This window comes from Oncorhynchus mykiss, chromosome 21 (genome assembly GCF_013265735.2).
Source record: "Oncorhynchus mykiss isolate Arlee chromosome 21, USDA_OmykA_1.1, whole genome shotgun sequence".
NCBI classification, from domain to species: Eukaryota; Metazoa; Chordata; class Actinopteri; order Salmoniformes; family Salmonidae; genus Oncorhynchus; species Oncorhynchus mykiss.
In genome coordinates this window covers 45,052,784-45,069,866 of record NC_048585.1, presented here as the reverse complement: position 1 = coordinate 45,069,866, position 17,083 = coordinate 45,052,784, and the positions used below count along the sequence as shown (strand labels likewise).

The 17,083-nt window shown below is 40.0% G+C and overlaps 1 pseudogene; it reads right to left on the bottom strand.

Moving 5' to 3' along the window:
• Positions 1–3,421: 3,421 nt before the first annotated feature.
• On the bottom strand, positions 3,422–16,545 carry LOC110500862 (annotated as a pseudogene).
• Positions 16,546–17,083: the final 538 nt, after the last annotated feature.

The window sequence follows — 17,083 nt, the reverse complement described above, 5'->3', positions numbered from 1 at the left end:
GGTAATGAGTGGAGAACAGGAGGGATTCTTAAAGAAAAACTAACAGGTCTGTGAGAGCCGGAATTCTTACTGGTTGGTAGGTGATCAAATACTTATGTCATGCAATAAAATGCAAACGAATTACTTAAAAATCATACAATGTGATTTTCTGGATTTTTGTTTTAGATTCCGTCTCTCACAGTTGAAGTGTACCTATGATAAGTTACAGACCTTTACATGCTTTGTAAGTAGGAAACACTGCCGGTTATCATATACTTGTTCTCCCCACTGTATAAGTGTAGATATAGCGTAAAAATCTGAAACATGTTAATGTTAATTATTCATCTGATTATTCAGGACTTTATTATCTTCAGAGTTCACAATTAGAAGCAGGACTAATTATACAGTAGGCTGTCCTCTTTCTTCTCTCTGCTGGTCTCAGAACAGCCAATCATGCCTAGTGATCGTCATTATAGTCATGTAAGACAGCCAACCCCCTGCCTCTCACTCTAATCTGACAGACAGAATGACTAGTATACACCCGTGGTGGTCGGTGCCGTTTAAGATAAGGGAGGATGATAATTTTTTTAATGAACATGGCCTTATTTCTATAACAGCATATTGGATGACTGTCATTCATATTCCATTCACCCATCTCAACGTAAAATCAATATGTTTTGTCTACTACATGATTCTAAAATATTCCCTGTACCCATCATGAGGTTGCTACAACCTAGCCTATGAATGAAAGTTTACAACGTAGGTTCAATGGTCGAGAGAATTTGGAGTAATCAAGATGCCAGACAGTGACACATTCAATACCACCTTGCACACTGTTTCCTGCATCTAGCTCATCAAGGGTGTTATCCTTAGTCCAGCAGTTGCAAACAAGAGGTTTTTTTGGACAAATTCAGGTATGTTTATCCCCATTTTTTTCCGTTTGCTTCAGTTTTAGAACGTTTTTCAACAGAATCGGTGCAATAAATACACCCATGATCACACGCAAACACAGTTCACTTTCATAGCATCCACATACAAACAGCTCGTTGTATATATAATTCATTCTTGCATCTATCTATCATTGGTGTAACGATCGTCTGTGATGGAAGAAGGTGAGGACCAAAGCGGAGCGTGGTAAGTGTTCATATTTTTTATAAAATAACTGAACACTGAACAAAACAACAAACAAACAGTCCCGTAAGGTGAATGAAAAACACACTAAACAGGAAATAATCACCGGTTGGAAAAGGCACAGGTGATTGGGAAAAACACAGGTGGGAAAAGGCTACCTAAGTTTGATTCTCAATCAGAGACAACGAACGACACGTGCCTCTGATTGAGAACCATACCAGGTCAAACACAAAACCACAACATAGAAAAAAGAACAGACTACCCACCCCAACTCACGCCCTGACCAAACTACAACAAAGACATAACAAAGGAAATAAGGTCAGAACGTGATAATTGGCTAAAGAGAACCACATAACATTTCGACATTCTGATGGAAAATAAACTGAAATTCAAATTGGAAACATAGTTTGCTACTAAACTTTCCGTTTCTTCACTGACCTTCATGGCATATGCACCATCTCTATTCATTATACCAGAATATTCCACAATGATACGAACCAACATCAGTATGGGCAAAATAAAACTCAAGTCATCCTTTGCAGCTCAAGACAAGATGTATTTGCGAAATCTCCCTGGAATGACACTTTTTCATAGTAAGTTGGTACATGGGTACAAGTCAATGTCCCGGTGGTCGCAATATTGGAGATAGCTTCATGAGATCAGACATGCACCCTGAGCCCACTCAGACATTCTTGACACACATTCCAAATGGGAACTATAAATGTGTCTCTTATTGTGCAATATCACAATAAAAACATCCTTCTTCAGACACCCACATACAGGTCGGGGTATCATCTCATCACCTGTTCATGTGGGAAAGCCTATTTTTATGAAAAAGTCTTATAAATTGATATATTCTTTCTAGAGCTAATCCGCGCACACCCAATATATTCCCCCTGTTGATGATGCTTATTATGCATTATGGTTGAACCAAAAGAACAATTAAATATGTGAAATTGAATTACACTACAATATATGTTGATGCTACTATTATGTACACTACCATTCAAAGGTTTAGGGTCACTTAGACATTTTTTGTTCAATAAATAACATTACATTTATCTGAAAAACAGTGTAGACATTGTTAATGTTGTAAATTACTATTGTAGCTCGAAACAGCTGATTTTTTATGGAATATCTACATAGGCATACAGAGGCACATTATCAGCAACCATCACTCCTGTGTTCCAATGTCACATTGTGTGAGCTAATATAAGTTTATCATTTAAAATGTTAATTGATCCCGTTTGCAATTATGTTAGCACAGCTGAAAATTGTAGTTCTGATTAAAGAAGCAATAAAACCTTCTTTAGACTAGTTGAGTATCTGGAGCATCAGCATTTGTGGGTCCGATTACAGCCTCAAAATGGCCAGAAACAAAGACCTTTCTTCTGAAACTCCTCAGTCTATTCTTGTTCTGAGAAATTGAGCTATTCCAATCGAGAAATTGCCAAGAAACTGAAGATCTTGTACAACGCTGTGTACTACTCCCGTCACACAACAGCGTAAACTGGCTCTAACCAGAAGAGAAAGAGGAGTGGGAGGCCCTGGTGCACAACTGAGCAAGAGGACAAGTACATTAGAGTGTCTAGTTTGAGAAACAGATGCCTCACAAGTCCTCAACTGGCAGCTTCATTAAATAGTACCCGCAAAACGGTGTTAAAACAACAGTTTCTTTGATACTTTGAAAACTCCATACAAATGTTTGTTACTAAAAGCAGTTTTATGCTACAAAGAGTAACATTTCTTCTTGTAGTCTTTGTGACAGTGGTGATATCTTTCACTGCTGCTACAGGTTCCTGACATCAGAGTACACTGCATCCTCTCTGCTGGTCTTCTCTCTTGCTCTTCTAGAGGACTTCTTCTTGGGGGTGAAAATACATTATGATGACAGCATGATCTACTATTGACACGATTGTCTTATGGAGTAGACCAAAGCACAGCGTGGTTAGAATACATTCTTCTTTATTTAATGAAGAACACTAAAACAAAAAAAAACAAATAAGACAACCATGACCGCTATATAAACAATGTGCTAACGTATAACATAGACAATAACCCACGAAATACCCAAAGAAGATGACTGCCTAAATATGGTTCCCAATCAGAGACAACGATAAACACCTGCCTCTAATTGAGAACCAATCTAGGCAACCATAGACCTACATAAACACCTAGATGGTAAACAACCCCGTAAACCTACAAAACCCCTAGACAGTACAAACACCCTAGATGAGACAAAAACACACATACCACCTTCGTCACACCCTGACCTAACCAAAATATATAAAGAAAACAAAGAATACTCAGGTCAGGGCGTGACAACTATATAGTGTTTCAATTCTCCTGTGGAAGAAAACACTACAAAAGACATGACTGTTCAGACTGTACACCCACTACGATGACCTGACAGTCAGTGGAACAGTGACAGACAGAAGTTCCACAGAAAAATGAACAATCACAAAGATAAGTAGGCTACATCTATCACAGTGACCAATTACTTACAAGAAAGCTTAATAACAAAAAATGCACAAATAAGCTGAACACTAGCTGTAAGGCAGTTTCTTGTAAAAACTACAAATATTATCTATTTATAAATGTTGACAAGTTTAACTGATTTCCCTGAGACGTTGGGACATCAGTCCTCCCTTCATAGAGATTGAAATAGAGGAAGGCCAGCTATGATTTTTTATGACAATCTATCTATTTTTAACCTCATGTAGTTAATTAACAGTGCTTATATGTTGGACATTGAACTGATATTTACAGAATGTACATTGCATTGAGATGCATGAAACTTTAGATACATCACCTATAACATCACATGCATTAGATATAAAGTAATACCTCTGCTATCTCTGTTCTGAGTCTTGCACAGCGCCCAGACAAGTAGAAGGGTCACTATCCCCAGAACGATGTTGGAGATGACCAAGGCCAGAACAGTAGGACTCAGATCAAATGGAGGATGATGCTCTGGAACTGTGGAAAGGGTATCAGTGAATTCATATTGTATTCATGAGTGCTTAGGAAGATCATCAAACAGTAAAGTATGGCATCAAAAGCTGATGGTGATATTGTATAGCTTGTTGAGACAAGATAATGAGATCATTTGGAGGTAGGCTGTTTGCATGAATATACTGTATTGTTGGGGATATTTACAGATTAAATGGGATTTACCTTGAATGTTCAGCTTGGTCCCATTCCCAGACAGTATCACCCCACATGAGGCACAGCACAGTAGTAAGTACCAGCATCAGAGAAGCTGAGGTTCCTCTTGGGGAGGTTGTAGACACAGCTCTGTGTAGGAGACCCATTCTCAAAACTCTTCTCACACTGATCACTCCTGTCTCCATGGGTGTAAATTATTTCTGGATGGGATTCTCCTGAGCCATGTCTGAACCAATAGACACTGTGTTCTCCTACACAAGTCTCAGTGTGTATTGTACAGTTCAGAGTCACAGAGTCTCCTGGCTGGACTGACATCCAAATCAAGGGCGAACATCTCATAAGCAGAGAAATATAAAAGTTGGACTTACCCATCTCTACAAGAAGTGGAAATATCAGACACAGTGTGATCCTCTTTGAAGTTGTCATCCTCCTCACAACTTGTCTTGAGTGGAAAAAGTCCACCTAAGTAGACAACACTTCAACAATGGGGCTGCAGGTGATTTGTCGAACTGGACCCATCATTTTTGTTGACACCTTATTCCCGCTACAACAATTTTCTTCACATTGAACAGAGTCACAGAGTATAGATTTAGTACAAATTTAGGTATAATCATTCAAGTTTGACATCCCTTATTCTTTATCGCTACAGATACTGTTGTCTACGTCAAGAGACTCAGTTGTGAACGTGTTGGGGACATGCATGCAATGACACTGTCATCCACTAGGGCTTCAATCACCACACAGTCAATTCACCTCACTAAAAAAACATCTATTGAAAAAACGTAATTCAGGACTTACACTCAATTGTATTGGCTGGATAGAATCCCTTCCCATGATTTTGTTATTGAGGAGGCCGATTCCTCTAGGCCTATAGGTGATGATAATACTTTACTGTTAAAACTGTGTTGTGATTGACTGAGAACTACAGCTCTAGCTGAAATGACCTAATAAATAGCTCATTGTGTTTTTTCACAGATTTCAGTCGACTATGTTTAGGTTAGCTGCCTCATCAAAAGAGTTGGTTTACTGTTGTTAAAATGGTCAACTTGAAGAGCAAGTAGTATAGCCTAGAGTATGAGATCGCTTAGAGTTCTGAGGCATCTGACTGAAAACCACAGAAACACACAGAGAGAGAGAGAGAGAGAGAGAGAGAGAGAGGGAGAGAGAGAGGGAGAGAGAAAGAGAGAGAGAGAGAGAGAGCAGAGGGTCCTGTGTACAATACATTGGCAGCAGGCCATAACAAAGTGTAAATACATCCTCATATTGTGTTCATCACAGACCGCAGAGTAACTGTAAATAGGTTGCTGTTTGTTTGAGGGCGTGTTAGTGTTAGTGGCATGAGAAGAGAAAAAACGGTTTAACATTATAATTTGAGTTATTGATCTTTCTTTAAAGACATTTTCAACCTGTCCCTGTAATACCAACATGTTTCAAGCAGAATACCATCGTCCCTGTGCCCTAGAACAACAAGGTAATCTGCCTAAATTACTACCGACCTGTAGAACTCACATCTGTAGCCATGAAGTGCTTTTCAAGGATGGTCATGGCTCACATCAACACCATCATTCCAGAAACCCTAGACCCACTCCAATTTGCATACTGCCCCAATAGATCCACAGAGGATGCAATCTCTATTGCACTCAACACTGCCCTTTCTCACCTGGACAAAAGGAAGACCTACGCGAGAATGTTGCTCGTTGACTAAAGTTCAGTGTTCAAAATCAAAGTGCCCTCAAACCTCATCACTAAGCTGAGGACCCTGGGACTAAACACCTCTCACTGCAACTGGATCCTGGACATCCTGACAGGCTGCTCCCAGGTGGTAATGGTAGGCAACAACACATATGCCACGCTGATCCTCAACATGGGAGCCCCTTAGGGGTGCGTGCTTAGTCCCCTCCGGTACTCCCTGTTAACCTATGACTGAATGGCCAAGCACGACTCCAACACCATTATTACGTTTTCAAAAGACACAACGGTGGTAGTCCTGATCACAGACAACAATGAGACACGCTATAGGGAGGAGGTCAGGGTCTTGGAAGAGCAGTGCCAGGACAACAAACTCTCCAACAATGGGATCAAGACAAAGGAGATGATTGTGGACTACCAGAAAAGGAGCACCAAGCATGCCCCCATTCTCATTGATGGGAAGTAGTGGAGCAGGTTGAGAGCGTCAAGTTTTTTGGTGTCGACACCAACAACAAACTATCATGGTCCAAACACACCAATACAATCGTGAACAGGGTACGACAACGCCTAATTCCCCTCAGGAGACTGAAATGTTTTTGCATGGGCCTTGAGATCCTCAAAAATTTCTCAAGCTGCATCATCGAGAGCAAAAAAAGTGGTTGCTGGTTGCATCACTGCTTGGTATGGAAGCTGCTCGGCCTCCGACTGTAAGGTGCTACAGACGGTACGTACGGCCCAGTACATCACTGGGGCTAAGCTTCCTGCCATCCAGGACCTCTATACCAGGCTGAGTCAGAGGAAGGCTCTAAAAATTGTCAAAGACTCCAGCCACCCTAGTCATAGACTGTTCTCTATGCTACCGCATGGCAAGTGGTACCGGAGCACCAAGTCTAGGACAAAAAGGTTTCTTAACAGCTACTACCCCCAGCCTTAAGACTGCTGAACAGCTAATCAAATGGCTACATGTACTATTTGCATTGACCCCAACCCCCCCCCCCCCCCCCCCCCCACACACTTTTTTTACGCTGCTGCTACACGCTATTTATAATCTATTATCTATGAATTATCACTTTACCCCTATGTACATATTACCTCAATTAGCTCGACAAACCTGTACCCAATTTCAGGTTTGTGGTAGACAGTTTGTGGTGTCTAGAATAATTATTTTTGGGGGGAAATGTATAGTTTCCTATGTGGGCACCAGCTGAAACAAAGATGTCCAACAACGAGGCAGTGTGTAAAGAGAATATATGTATATCTTTAATTTAATGGGGTTAAAAGTATAATGTTATCTGGTAAGTATGCAGTACATTTTCAAGCATACATTACAAATTAATGTACCTGTATCCTCTTGTTGTCAAACTCAGTTGTGTGCCTAAAATAGATTTAGCCCCTCCCCATGCAACAGTTACAGGCAGTACTCCCGATGACCTATAGGGGGACTGTTATACAAAGAACATGACCTGGAATGTAGGGTGACAAGGGGTGGAGCAGTACTGTGAGGGTATGTGGAGGAAACACCTACAGAATGAAAGTCAGTCTCATCCCTGTCATTCATGTACTAACTCAGGTGTAGGCTACTAGTTGAGCGTTTAGTAGGGGTGTACCTCATGGATAGGCCTCTTCACTTTAATATACAATTGTTTAACTCAGTAAACAAATAATTGTAGTTTGAATGAATTAAACCTATGATCTTGCAAGTGACAAGATACAGGCTACATGACATACAGTACATATGTGGACTATGTTGCTAATTGTCATGGTTGTGAACAACAATGAAAGAATGAGAGAAAACAGAATGAGACCACATAGACATCCTGCTGAAAACCACATAGAGGCACAGGGTGTGTAAAAGGCCAGCAGGCCTGTCCAAAGCATAGAGACGGTCTTGTTTTGTGCTCACAGCAGACCACAGAGGGCAGGTACATGTGAACATCTCGCTGTGTGGGTGCATGCATGGGTGAGTTTAGCATTTATCAGTAGGTTGAGTCTGCAGAAGCCCTCTGCACACATTCATACAGACATACTGTATGTACCGAACACAAGGGGAAGGAACAAGTCTATTTCAGTCAGTATCAGTTGTTTAAATGGACATTTATTAATGCTATAAGAAGCAACTTATACATGGATTTCAAAAGTACAATTTAATCAACTGACACAACTTTTTAAACAAGGTCACTGGCCATTTATTTTTAGAATGCAAAATAACTCAGCAATCTCAACAAAAACTCATTTTCAATACAAGTTGATGATATTTCCAACATTTACTGCAAAAAGTCCATTGTCATTTGTCTTAGATTGATCTATTTCCTGGTGGTGTAGATGATGATGAAGATGGTCAAACAGTGGAGGAGAACTCCAGTTCTTATGACAGAGAGAAGGACCAGGATTCTCATTTGTGGATCATCAGAGTGACCACACTCAACATCCAGCTTGATCCCGTTCCCAAACAGTATCTCCCCACGAGGCCACAGCACAGTAGTCCCAGCATCAGAAAGGCTGTGGTTCCACTTGGGCAGATTGTAGACACAGCTCTGTGTAGGAGACCCAGCCTCATTGTTCTTCTCACACTGATCACTCCTGTTTCCATGAGTGTTAATGATTCCTTGATGGGATTCTCCTGAGCCATGTCTGAACCAATAGACACTGTGTTGTCCTGCACAGGTCTCAGGGGGTATTGTTCAGTTCAGAGTCTCCTGGCTGGACTGACTCAGACACAGGCTGCTGTGCAACAGACATGCTCTTGGACTCTAATTCTGAAAAGAGTGACAGAGTAAGATCATGGTGTGTCAACTGTTTGTCCTGCTAGATTTTTTTTATGAACAATTTATATTGTATATTTAGAATTTCATGAGTGCAAAATGAAAATCCAAAACAAAGACTTACTTGAGTTAGTTTACCTTTGACAATCAAATCTGCTCCTTGTCCAAATGTGACTTTGCCCACTTCAATAGCAGCACATTAGCATGTAGCTGAGTCCCCTAACTGTGTCTTAGAGATGGTCAGGTTAACGCTGTCAACTCCTCTCTCCACACCCAGACATTTAGTCCCAGTGAAGTCCTTGTTAAAGTTCTATAACTTACTTATTTTTTTTGCAATTAATCCTACTTGCTCTGGTAAGTTGCTCTGAATAAGAGTGTCTTCGAAATTACTCAAATGTAAGTGTGAACAGGAGTAGAGCATTGGAAGTGTATATGGGATAAACACCTACAGCATGAAACAAGTCAATTGTATGTCAGTCTCATTCCCTATCATTTACAGAAACATGAATTAACTTTAGTGTAACACCTGCATCACTGATTGGACTCACCAGCCTAATATAACCAAAACACATGACACACTTTATCCACTCTGTATCACTGTCTGGTTAGTGTGGTTCTCATAGGAGGCAATCTATCAGAAGGAGGATCCTCCTCTATTGGTCTCCTTACAGAGAACCCTGCAGTTGTCCTGGAACACTTGTCTGATTGAGAATGCACTAGTTCTCCCATGACATCATCTTAAAATAGCCCCTCCCCCTGAGCAGATATATATAGTATAGACGGTTCCGTATTATGACATGAGATGCTTAACTTGGAGAGATCATTAGCAGTTCTTTGTGGTTTGAAACTGATTTCAGATAACAATTTATGTCTGAGTAAGTTTATAAAGAACTGGTTTGCTGTGACTGCAGTAGAAACATGAACAACAATAACAAATGTGAAAACAACTGACTGACACCAGAATAGACATCCTGCTGAAAACCACAGAGACACAGAGAGCAGGTAGGAGGGTCCTGTGTGTACAAGGCCAACAGGCCTGACCATAGAATAGATATAGCCTCGTACTTAGAGTAGACCTCAAGTACCTGTGAACTTGTTAGCTGTGTGGGGGGGATGTGTGTGTCATGCTATCAACACGTCTAAAACAAGGTCAAGACATTTCAGAGGACTTGAAAACAATAGGTTGTATGCCTTACTTATGCAAGGACTCCCTGGAACTCAATTACAAATCTACACAGTCAAACAAATGAGTCTTCATCATACAGTTCTCTACTGCCTGTTTCATTTTGAGTGATTGTTGCTCCTTGTTACTAAGCTACACTTTATTATAACTATGTTGAGGTTAGTAGTAATGATTTTGTGATGACGACTGCCTGGCCTGTTTGGTGGCTGCTATTTAAAGATGCTGGAAATGATTTTGACCATGTTATAGATGTGTAATAAGCATGTAATAACTATATTACCTTGTTATAGATTCTTCATAGCTACAAGTTGCTGCCAACTCTACTGTTGAGACAGTTATGGGGACTTCCACGTTCACTGCTGCTCCCTGTTGAAAAATGAATGGATTGGAGTTCTGCAAGGTGCACTTATACATATTCACATGTTGTCAACAGTTTGTGAAAACTGCTCCATTACAAAGTGAACATGGTCATGTTTATTATCAGTCTCTCAACCACATCAATTCTGTTCAAAGTATACTCAGCTAAGAAGTTTATTTTTAGTTCAGTCTTTTGTTATGGAGAGAGAGAGTTGGGCTCTTAGTGACATGGATGTTGGTGGTTTTGATGGTGTGTGAAAAGAGAGTGTGGTGAGGACTGATGGTCATTGCTGGGGGTTAGAGTTGAGTTTACGTGAGTGAGTGGAACATCTATTCAGGGCAGTCAGAACACCACAGAGATCTGTGATACAGGATACAGCTAAAAGAAGACAGTTTGAGAGGCTAAAACGCCAGAAATAGATATTTACAGTTATCGTGCAACCAACCTTATGTTTTACATTGAGCATCGGCTTGATATGGTTGTTGCACACTGAATCTGTGGGTGAAAGTGTTGTAGAAATGTAATGACAAAAATATGAATGCTAATCAAACAATTCCTCTCTATGAAAGTAGTTGAATGTTTTATTTGATCAAAATGGAACAACAGTATCAATGGAAGTAATTGTAACTTACAATGAAAAAGCCACAGTCAAACATGCAGTGTAGAAAACACAGAATCAATGCAAATTAATAAAGAGTAAAAGTGTACATTTCTGTCCATGTTTTTGTGCCTCACACCAGAGTACACAGTGTCTGTCTCCATGGCGCTCCTCTGTCTCCCGGACTTTGGTTTCTTGAGGACGACGTTCAGAGCGGCGTAATGAAGTGTAACAGGCTCTTGTTCCTGAGAGGAATAAGAAAAATGTAAATCTAAATATTTGGTATTATACTAAATATTGCGGTATAGTGAAACAATCCTCTAATAAAATTAATATTTTCATATTTTGATTGAAGGAAAAATACATTGATTCAGCAACAACTAAACAAGTGTTAGATCAGGTTAGCTGATTATAATGACTGGGGACTGCAGGAGTACTTGGCTGAAGGTGGGTTCCTTTTAATCAAACACAAATAATCAATATAATCATCATCATCATACAATGAAGAGCGTTTATGACCAATTTTGACCAAAACATGTCAACTAATGTAACTGTACCAACAATTGATAAGCATACTGGACCTTGCACAATATTGTCGCTTACCTATGCACTTGCTCATCTTGTACAAAACACAAGTAAGGACAATGATGAGGAGGACACACAGACCCAACGCTACGCCAAGGCAATACATGAACAGAAGATGGTCCTCCTTACAACCATCTGTGAAATATCAAATAGGGATGGAGACACTGAGACACTGAGGGATAAAGCTATGACAATGTTAGAGACACCAACAAGACTCGGCTTGATCTGAGTCATATTTTATTCTCTCATATACAAAGATATCTGAATGATATAGGAAAAACAAAGATATCTGAATGATATAGAAAAACAAAGATACCTGAATGATATAAAAACAGAGATATCTGAATAATTAAAAAAATATATGAACGATACCTTGTCTGCAATCTAATGAACTTTGATTATATAGAGGTCAGAAGTATCACTTACGGTCAATGTCCAGCTTGGTCCCATCTCCAAACAGTATCTCCCCACATGAGCCCACAGCACAGTAGTAAGTCCCAGCGGGTGTGAGGTTCCTCTTGGGGAGGTTGTAGACACAGCTCTGTGTAGGAGACGCAGCCTCAGAGCTCTTCTCACACTGATCACTCCTGTCTCCATGTGTGTAAATGATTCATGAGCAGGATTCTCCTGAGCCATGTCTGAACCGATAGACACTGTTCTCCTGCACAGGTCTCAGTGTGTATTGTACAGTTCAGAGTCACAGAGTCTCCTGGCTGGACTGACTCAGACACAGGCTGCTGGAGCACAGATATGCTGTTGGACTCTGAGTCTGAAGAAGGTGAGTAACTAATGTAAGACTAAGTGGGTGAAAAACCAGCCATGTATTTATCGCTAGCATTTGATGAAGTAGTTGCAGAAACATACCAATATACAGGGCCATACATTTTTTAAATGAAGAAGCAAATGTTTAGTTACCTTTGACAAATAAAACAGTTCCGTCTCCAAATGTTTGCTCATAGATGTCTGCAGTGGAACAATAGTATGTAGCTGAGTCCCCTGGCTCTGTCTTGGATATGGTCAAGTTACAGCTGTATTCTCCTCTCCTCATACCCAAACGTTCGGTCTCAGTAAAGTCCTTGATAAAGTTGTTGGAATAATAACTATCTTTGCCAACATAAAGAGATGATGCCATGAGGAGGGGTTCCTGTCCAAAACTCTGCTTGAACCAATCAAACCTGGTCACCGACACATTAGGACAAAAGCAAGTGAGAGTCACAGAGCCTCCCAGCTCAGCAACCATCACAGGTGTTGGTTGGATTACGTTTGGTTTGGTGAAAGCACAAACTGTCAAAGCTTATAAACAAAATGGATCAAAGATAAAGACATGGATAAACCATGACTAGCATTACAGAGAGAACGTCCACTTAACTTATTCATATTCTAACTACATGCTACAAATAATTGAAAAATAAATGTAATTAAAATGTCTTCCACTTCCACAAGTTGATGTAAAATATAAATACTTCTCTATTCATCATTGTAACATTAGTCCCTTCTGCACTGTCTCGTGTGTGTGTCTGACAGTGGGGCACTTTATATGTACCGTATATATGATGGCACTTTACATGTACCTTTCATGCAGTAGGAGGGAACACTGAAACAAAAGATTTTATTGGCCGACTACAATCTTAGAAGTGTGTCCTCTGGCTTACCATAATTTGAGCTTCCTTATAATTACTTTTTAAGACATTATAAAGCAGGTCAGAGTAACTGGATCAAGGAAATCAAACATTTGCTTGATAGGGCTGCTTCTTTATTGAGAGAAATGAAACATTAACTTTAATTCTTTCTCTTTTGATGTTTGGAAATGATACTGTGAATGATCTTTAGTGCTGCTAATAGTACCGACCCAAACCCAGCCCAATGGTTAAAGTAACCCATCATGTACATTTACCCACCACTGCATAAAAGCTGCACCAATAAAATCGAATATTAGTTGTAACCGCAATAGCATTGAATAATATGGGGTGGGGGGGTTCAAACATGTGTTTGGTACCAATACTTTCTCTTTTTTCATGAAGGACGAGTTGACAAAACTATTGAGATGACACTCAATTTTATCTGCACTTTGTCCTCTTGTTGAATGCTTTACTGTAGGTTTCTTAAACATTTTCAACTCGAGACCCAATTGAGAAATTGGCTGCCCTCCCTCCAACGAACAGAACTTTGAAGAAATTGCCTGGGATTATAGATGATTATAGATGAGTACTGAGTTATGTTTTCTCAAAACTCAGGACCCACAGTTTAAGAAACTCAGCACAGTTTAGGGTTTAGGCAATGTTTTTATCCTGTGGTTAATATTCTTGACATACTTTGCATATCTAACTGAGCGGCAGGGGTCTGGTGTTTACTGTCCAGATGAACAGAAGAGTTGTGTTTACTCTTACACACAAATATTTTCCCGCACTATCTGTCGGCAGGTGGACTGATAATCTGGCAAGACATGCTGAGAGAGAGAGAGAGAGAGAGAGAGAGAGAGAGAGAGAGAGAGAGAGAGAGAGAGAGAGAGAGAGAGAGCATAATGGACATTTCATCCCCCAGTGTTAGTCTATGAGAGATGCAATGATGTTCACCTCAGCAGGTCTCACTCTACACTGAGCTGCTCCTTCCTGTCACTCCCACCACAGGAAGTGATGCGTACCCTCACTGGCCCCTCCTCTACCTCAGACCACAATCATATTCTCCTTATAAGCTGCTTCTCAGGAATAGGGGGCTGTGATTGTCAAAAAACTGTTGTCAAAGACTCCAGCCACCCTAGTCATAGACTGTTCTCTCTGCTACCGCACGGCAAGCGGTCAACAGAGCTTCAAGTCTAGGTCCAAGGGGCGTCTAAACAGCTTTTACCACCAAGCCATAAGACTCCTGAACACCTAATCAAATGGCTACCCAGACTATTTGCATTGCCCACCCCCCTTTTTTACACCACAGCTTTAAAAAAAAATGTTTTACATTTCTTTAACTAGGCAAGTTTGTTAAGAACTAATTCTTAATTTTAATGACAGCCTAGGAACATTGGTTTAACTGCCTTGTTCAGGGGCAGAACAACAGATTTTAACCTTGTCAGCTCGGGGATTTGATCTTGCAACCTTTAAGGACTAGTAATAGTCCAACGCTCTAACCACTAGGCTACCCAGAAGTAAGCATTTCAATGTTGTATTCGGCGCATGTGACTAATATCATTTGAATTGATTTCATCGGTACAAAGCCAAGACAGGAAATACTAAGGGGTGAAGAACATCATGGCAATGGCTGTTTATTTGTCTTTATAAGTGATCAGTATAATACAGTTGTCTACTGTTGGGTACTTTGTCCCTCAGGGTCACCCTATAAAAAAATGAACAAATCACTGACACACACAACAGAGATCTACACAACAGAGATCCCCTGTGACCATTAAACAGTTGTGTTTTGACTTCCAACTCTTCTCTAACCACACCCTGTATCACTGAGATGTTTGGCCTAACTGAGTTGGAGAGAGCTAGAGTAGCCCTGAGGTAAAACTCACAAACATACACTGCAGAGATTCATTGATTTACATTTAAATGAAGGTCAATACATTGAATATCACTACACAGACACAATATAGCGATATTTAATCTTGTATTCAAACATATGGTAAATCAATCTATTCAAAGATATGGCCAACCAATTTTCCTCTTCCATCCTCCTCCACTTTATCATCTTGTAGCAGTATACACTACATGGGTGTCCAGCTCCTTCTCTCTTCTCTTCTCCATCTTCCTCTTCTAGGAGGTGAAATTCAGAGCGGCATAATTCAGTGTATCTGGATCTTGTTTCTGTAGATTTGAAAACACCATGCAGTAGTTGTCATTTCCTCCGTTTCTGAATTGCTTATATTTCCCGTAATTAATCATGCAGTATTTACCTGATCATTGTGTTGTTGTCTTTGAGGATCAGGTCCTGAATATCAAAGAGAGATGAGAGAACGAATTAATGGATCAATCCATTCTAGTGTACACACGGAGTCTCTAATCATCAGTGTACAGTATGTCAGGGGAAAAACATCCACATTAAAGGTGTAGTTCAAAGGTCCCATATTATCATGAAATGGTCTCCTACCTGTGTTGGGTCTGTTTGAGTCTCGTCTGATCTTGAGGACCAGGATGAGAATGACTATCAGTAGAACAGCAGTCACAACAGCCAGGATCACAACCAGGGGAAGGAGGTACATGGTTCCATCATCCTCTCCTAGGTATATGTCATCATCCTCTCCTACTAGACTGATAGTTCCAGTACAATGTCCTATTAGATTACATTTTATTAAATCACTTGGTGGTCCTTTAATGACAGACCTAAACATTTCATCATGTAGATATTTTTTCATCTACATGACTCTCTTTAGATTACTCTGGTGTTTCCTCACCTCCGTTGTGCCCTGTAGCATTGCGATTAGTAATAACAAAGAAGTATATATTTTTTGTCCATCAATGGTTTGCCTTTGTTTCATGATAACTCCTTATTAGGTTGATGAACATTTTCAAATGTATCAAAAGCCAGATAAATAACTGAAAACGTACCTTTAATTTTTAGATATGTTGCGTTGACAAAGAACATGTGGCTATGTGGATACAATCCACAGAAATACAGACCACAGTCACCTATTTCCACTTTTGTGATTTTGAGAAAGATAGTGGTGCGGTTGCTGAACATTTCAAAATTGATCCTTTGAAAACCATTGTGGAGATCAGGTGTTGAATTAAAGCCGTACATAGACGTGATACACACAGGCTCTGATCCGTTGACTTGCTTGAACCATGCTGTGTGTCCCACAGCCGTTGTAACATTGGAACACTGCAAGGTGATGGTATCCCCAGTACGGACCATCATAGTCTGACACTGAGAAACCAACACAGAGACCAAACCTGAAACACAAAGAACAAAGTCCAACATTAATGACTGTAATCGGTGATATCACATGTACATGTTAGAAATGAGGAGGAAGCGCTGCACTGAACATTCTAGTTATACTTAATGAATGCAGTCAATCTTACTCTGTCTCCATGTTACATTTAACAGTAGTTTACTTACTCAATCCATAGAGCAGTAGAGCTGGTAGGAAGGTTCTCGCCATTCTGTGTGTAAGTCTATTCTGCTCTGTCTGGTTGTGAATCAGAGAACACCTCTTTATTCACGCTGAGATCACAGTGAGATCAAAAGGGATTTCATTGGTTGGGGGCGTGGTAGTTAGTATTGGACCACAATGTCTATTTACAGAAAGCAGAATTGACACAGACATATTATGTGGAATGTAGAAACAGAAATGTAGCATTTTTGTGTTCAATCAAAATGGAGATGGTGTCTGGGTTCGATTGGGTTCATATAGGTCAGTGTTTCCCAAACTGAAAGTTGTGACCCCATGTACTGTCTGTCCCCTGATTTAAAAATGTGCACATGAGAAAAAATCTGAAATAAAATGTACAAATTGCTCTTGGATCATAGAACCAGGGTTACATCAGTAACCTAAAGTAGCTGCGAGTTGCAGTTGTAATAAACAGAGCGGTTTTTGTTTTCTTCCTACAAATGTGTTTCTATCATTTGAACGGTTTAAGTTAAAAAAAAATATTATTATATATTAATATATATTATTATAATATTATATATATATATAC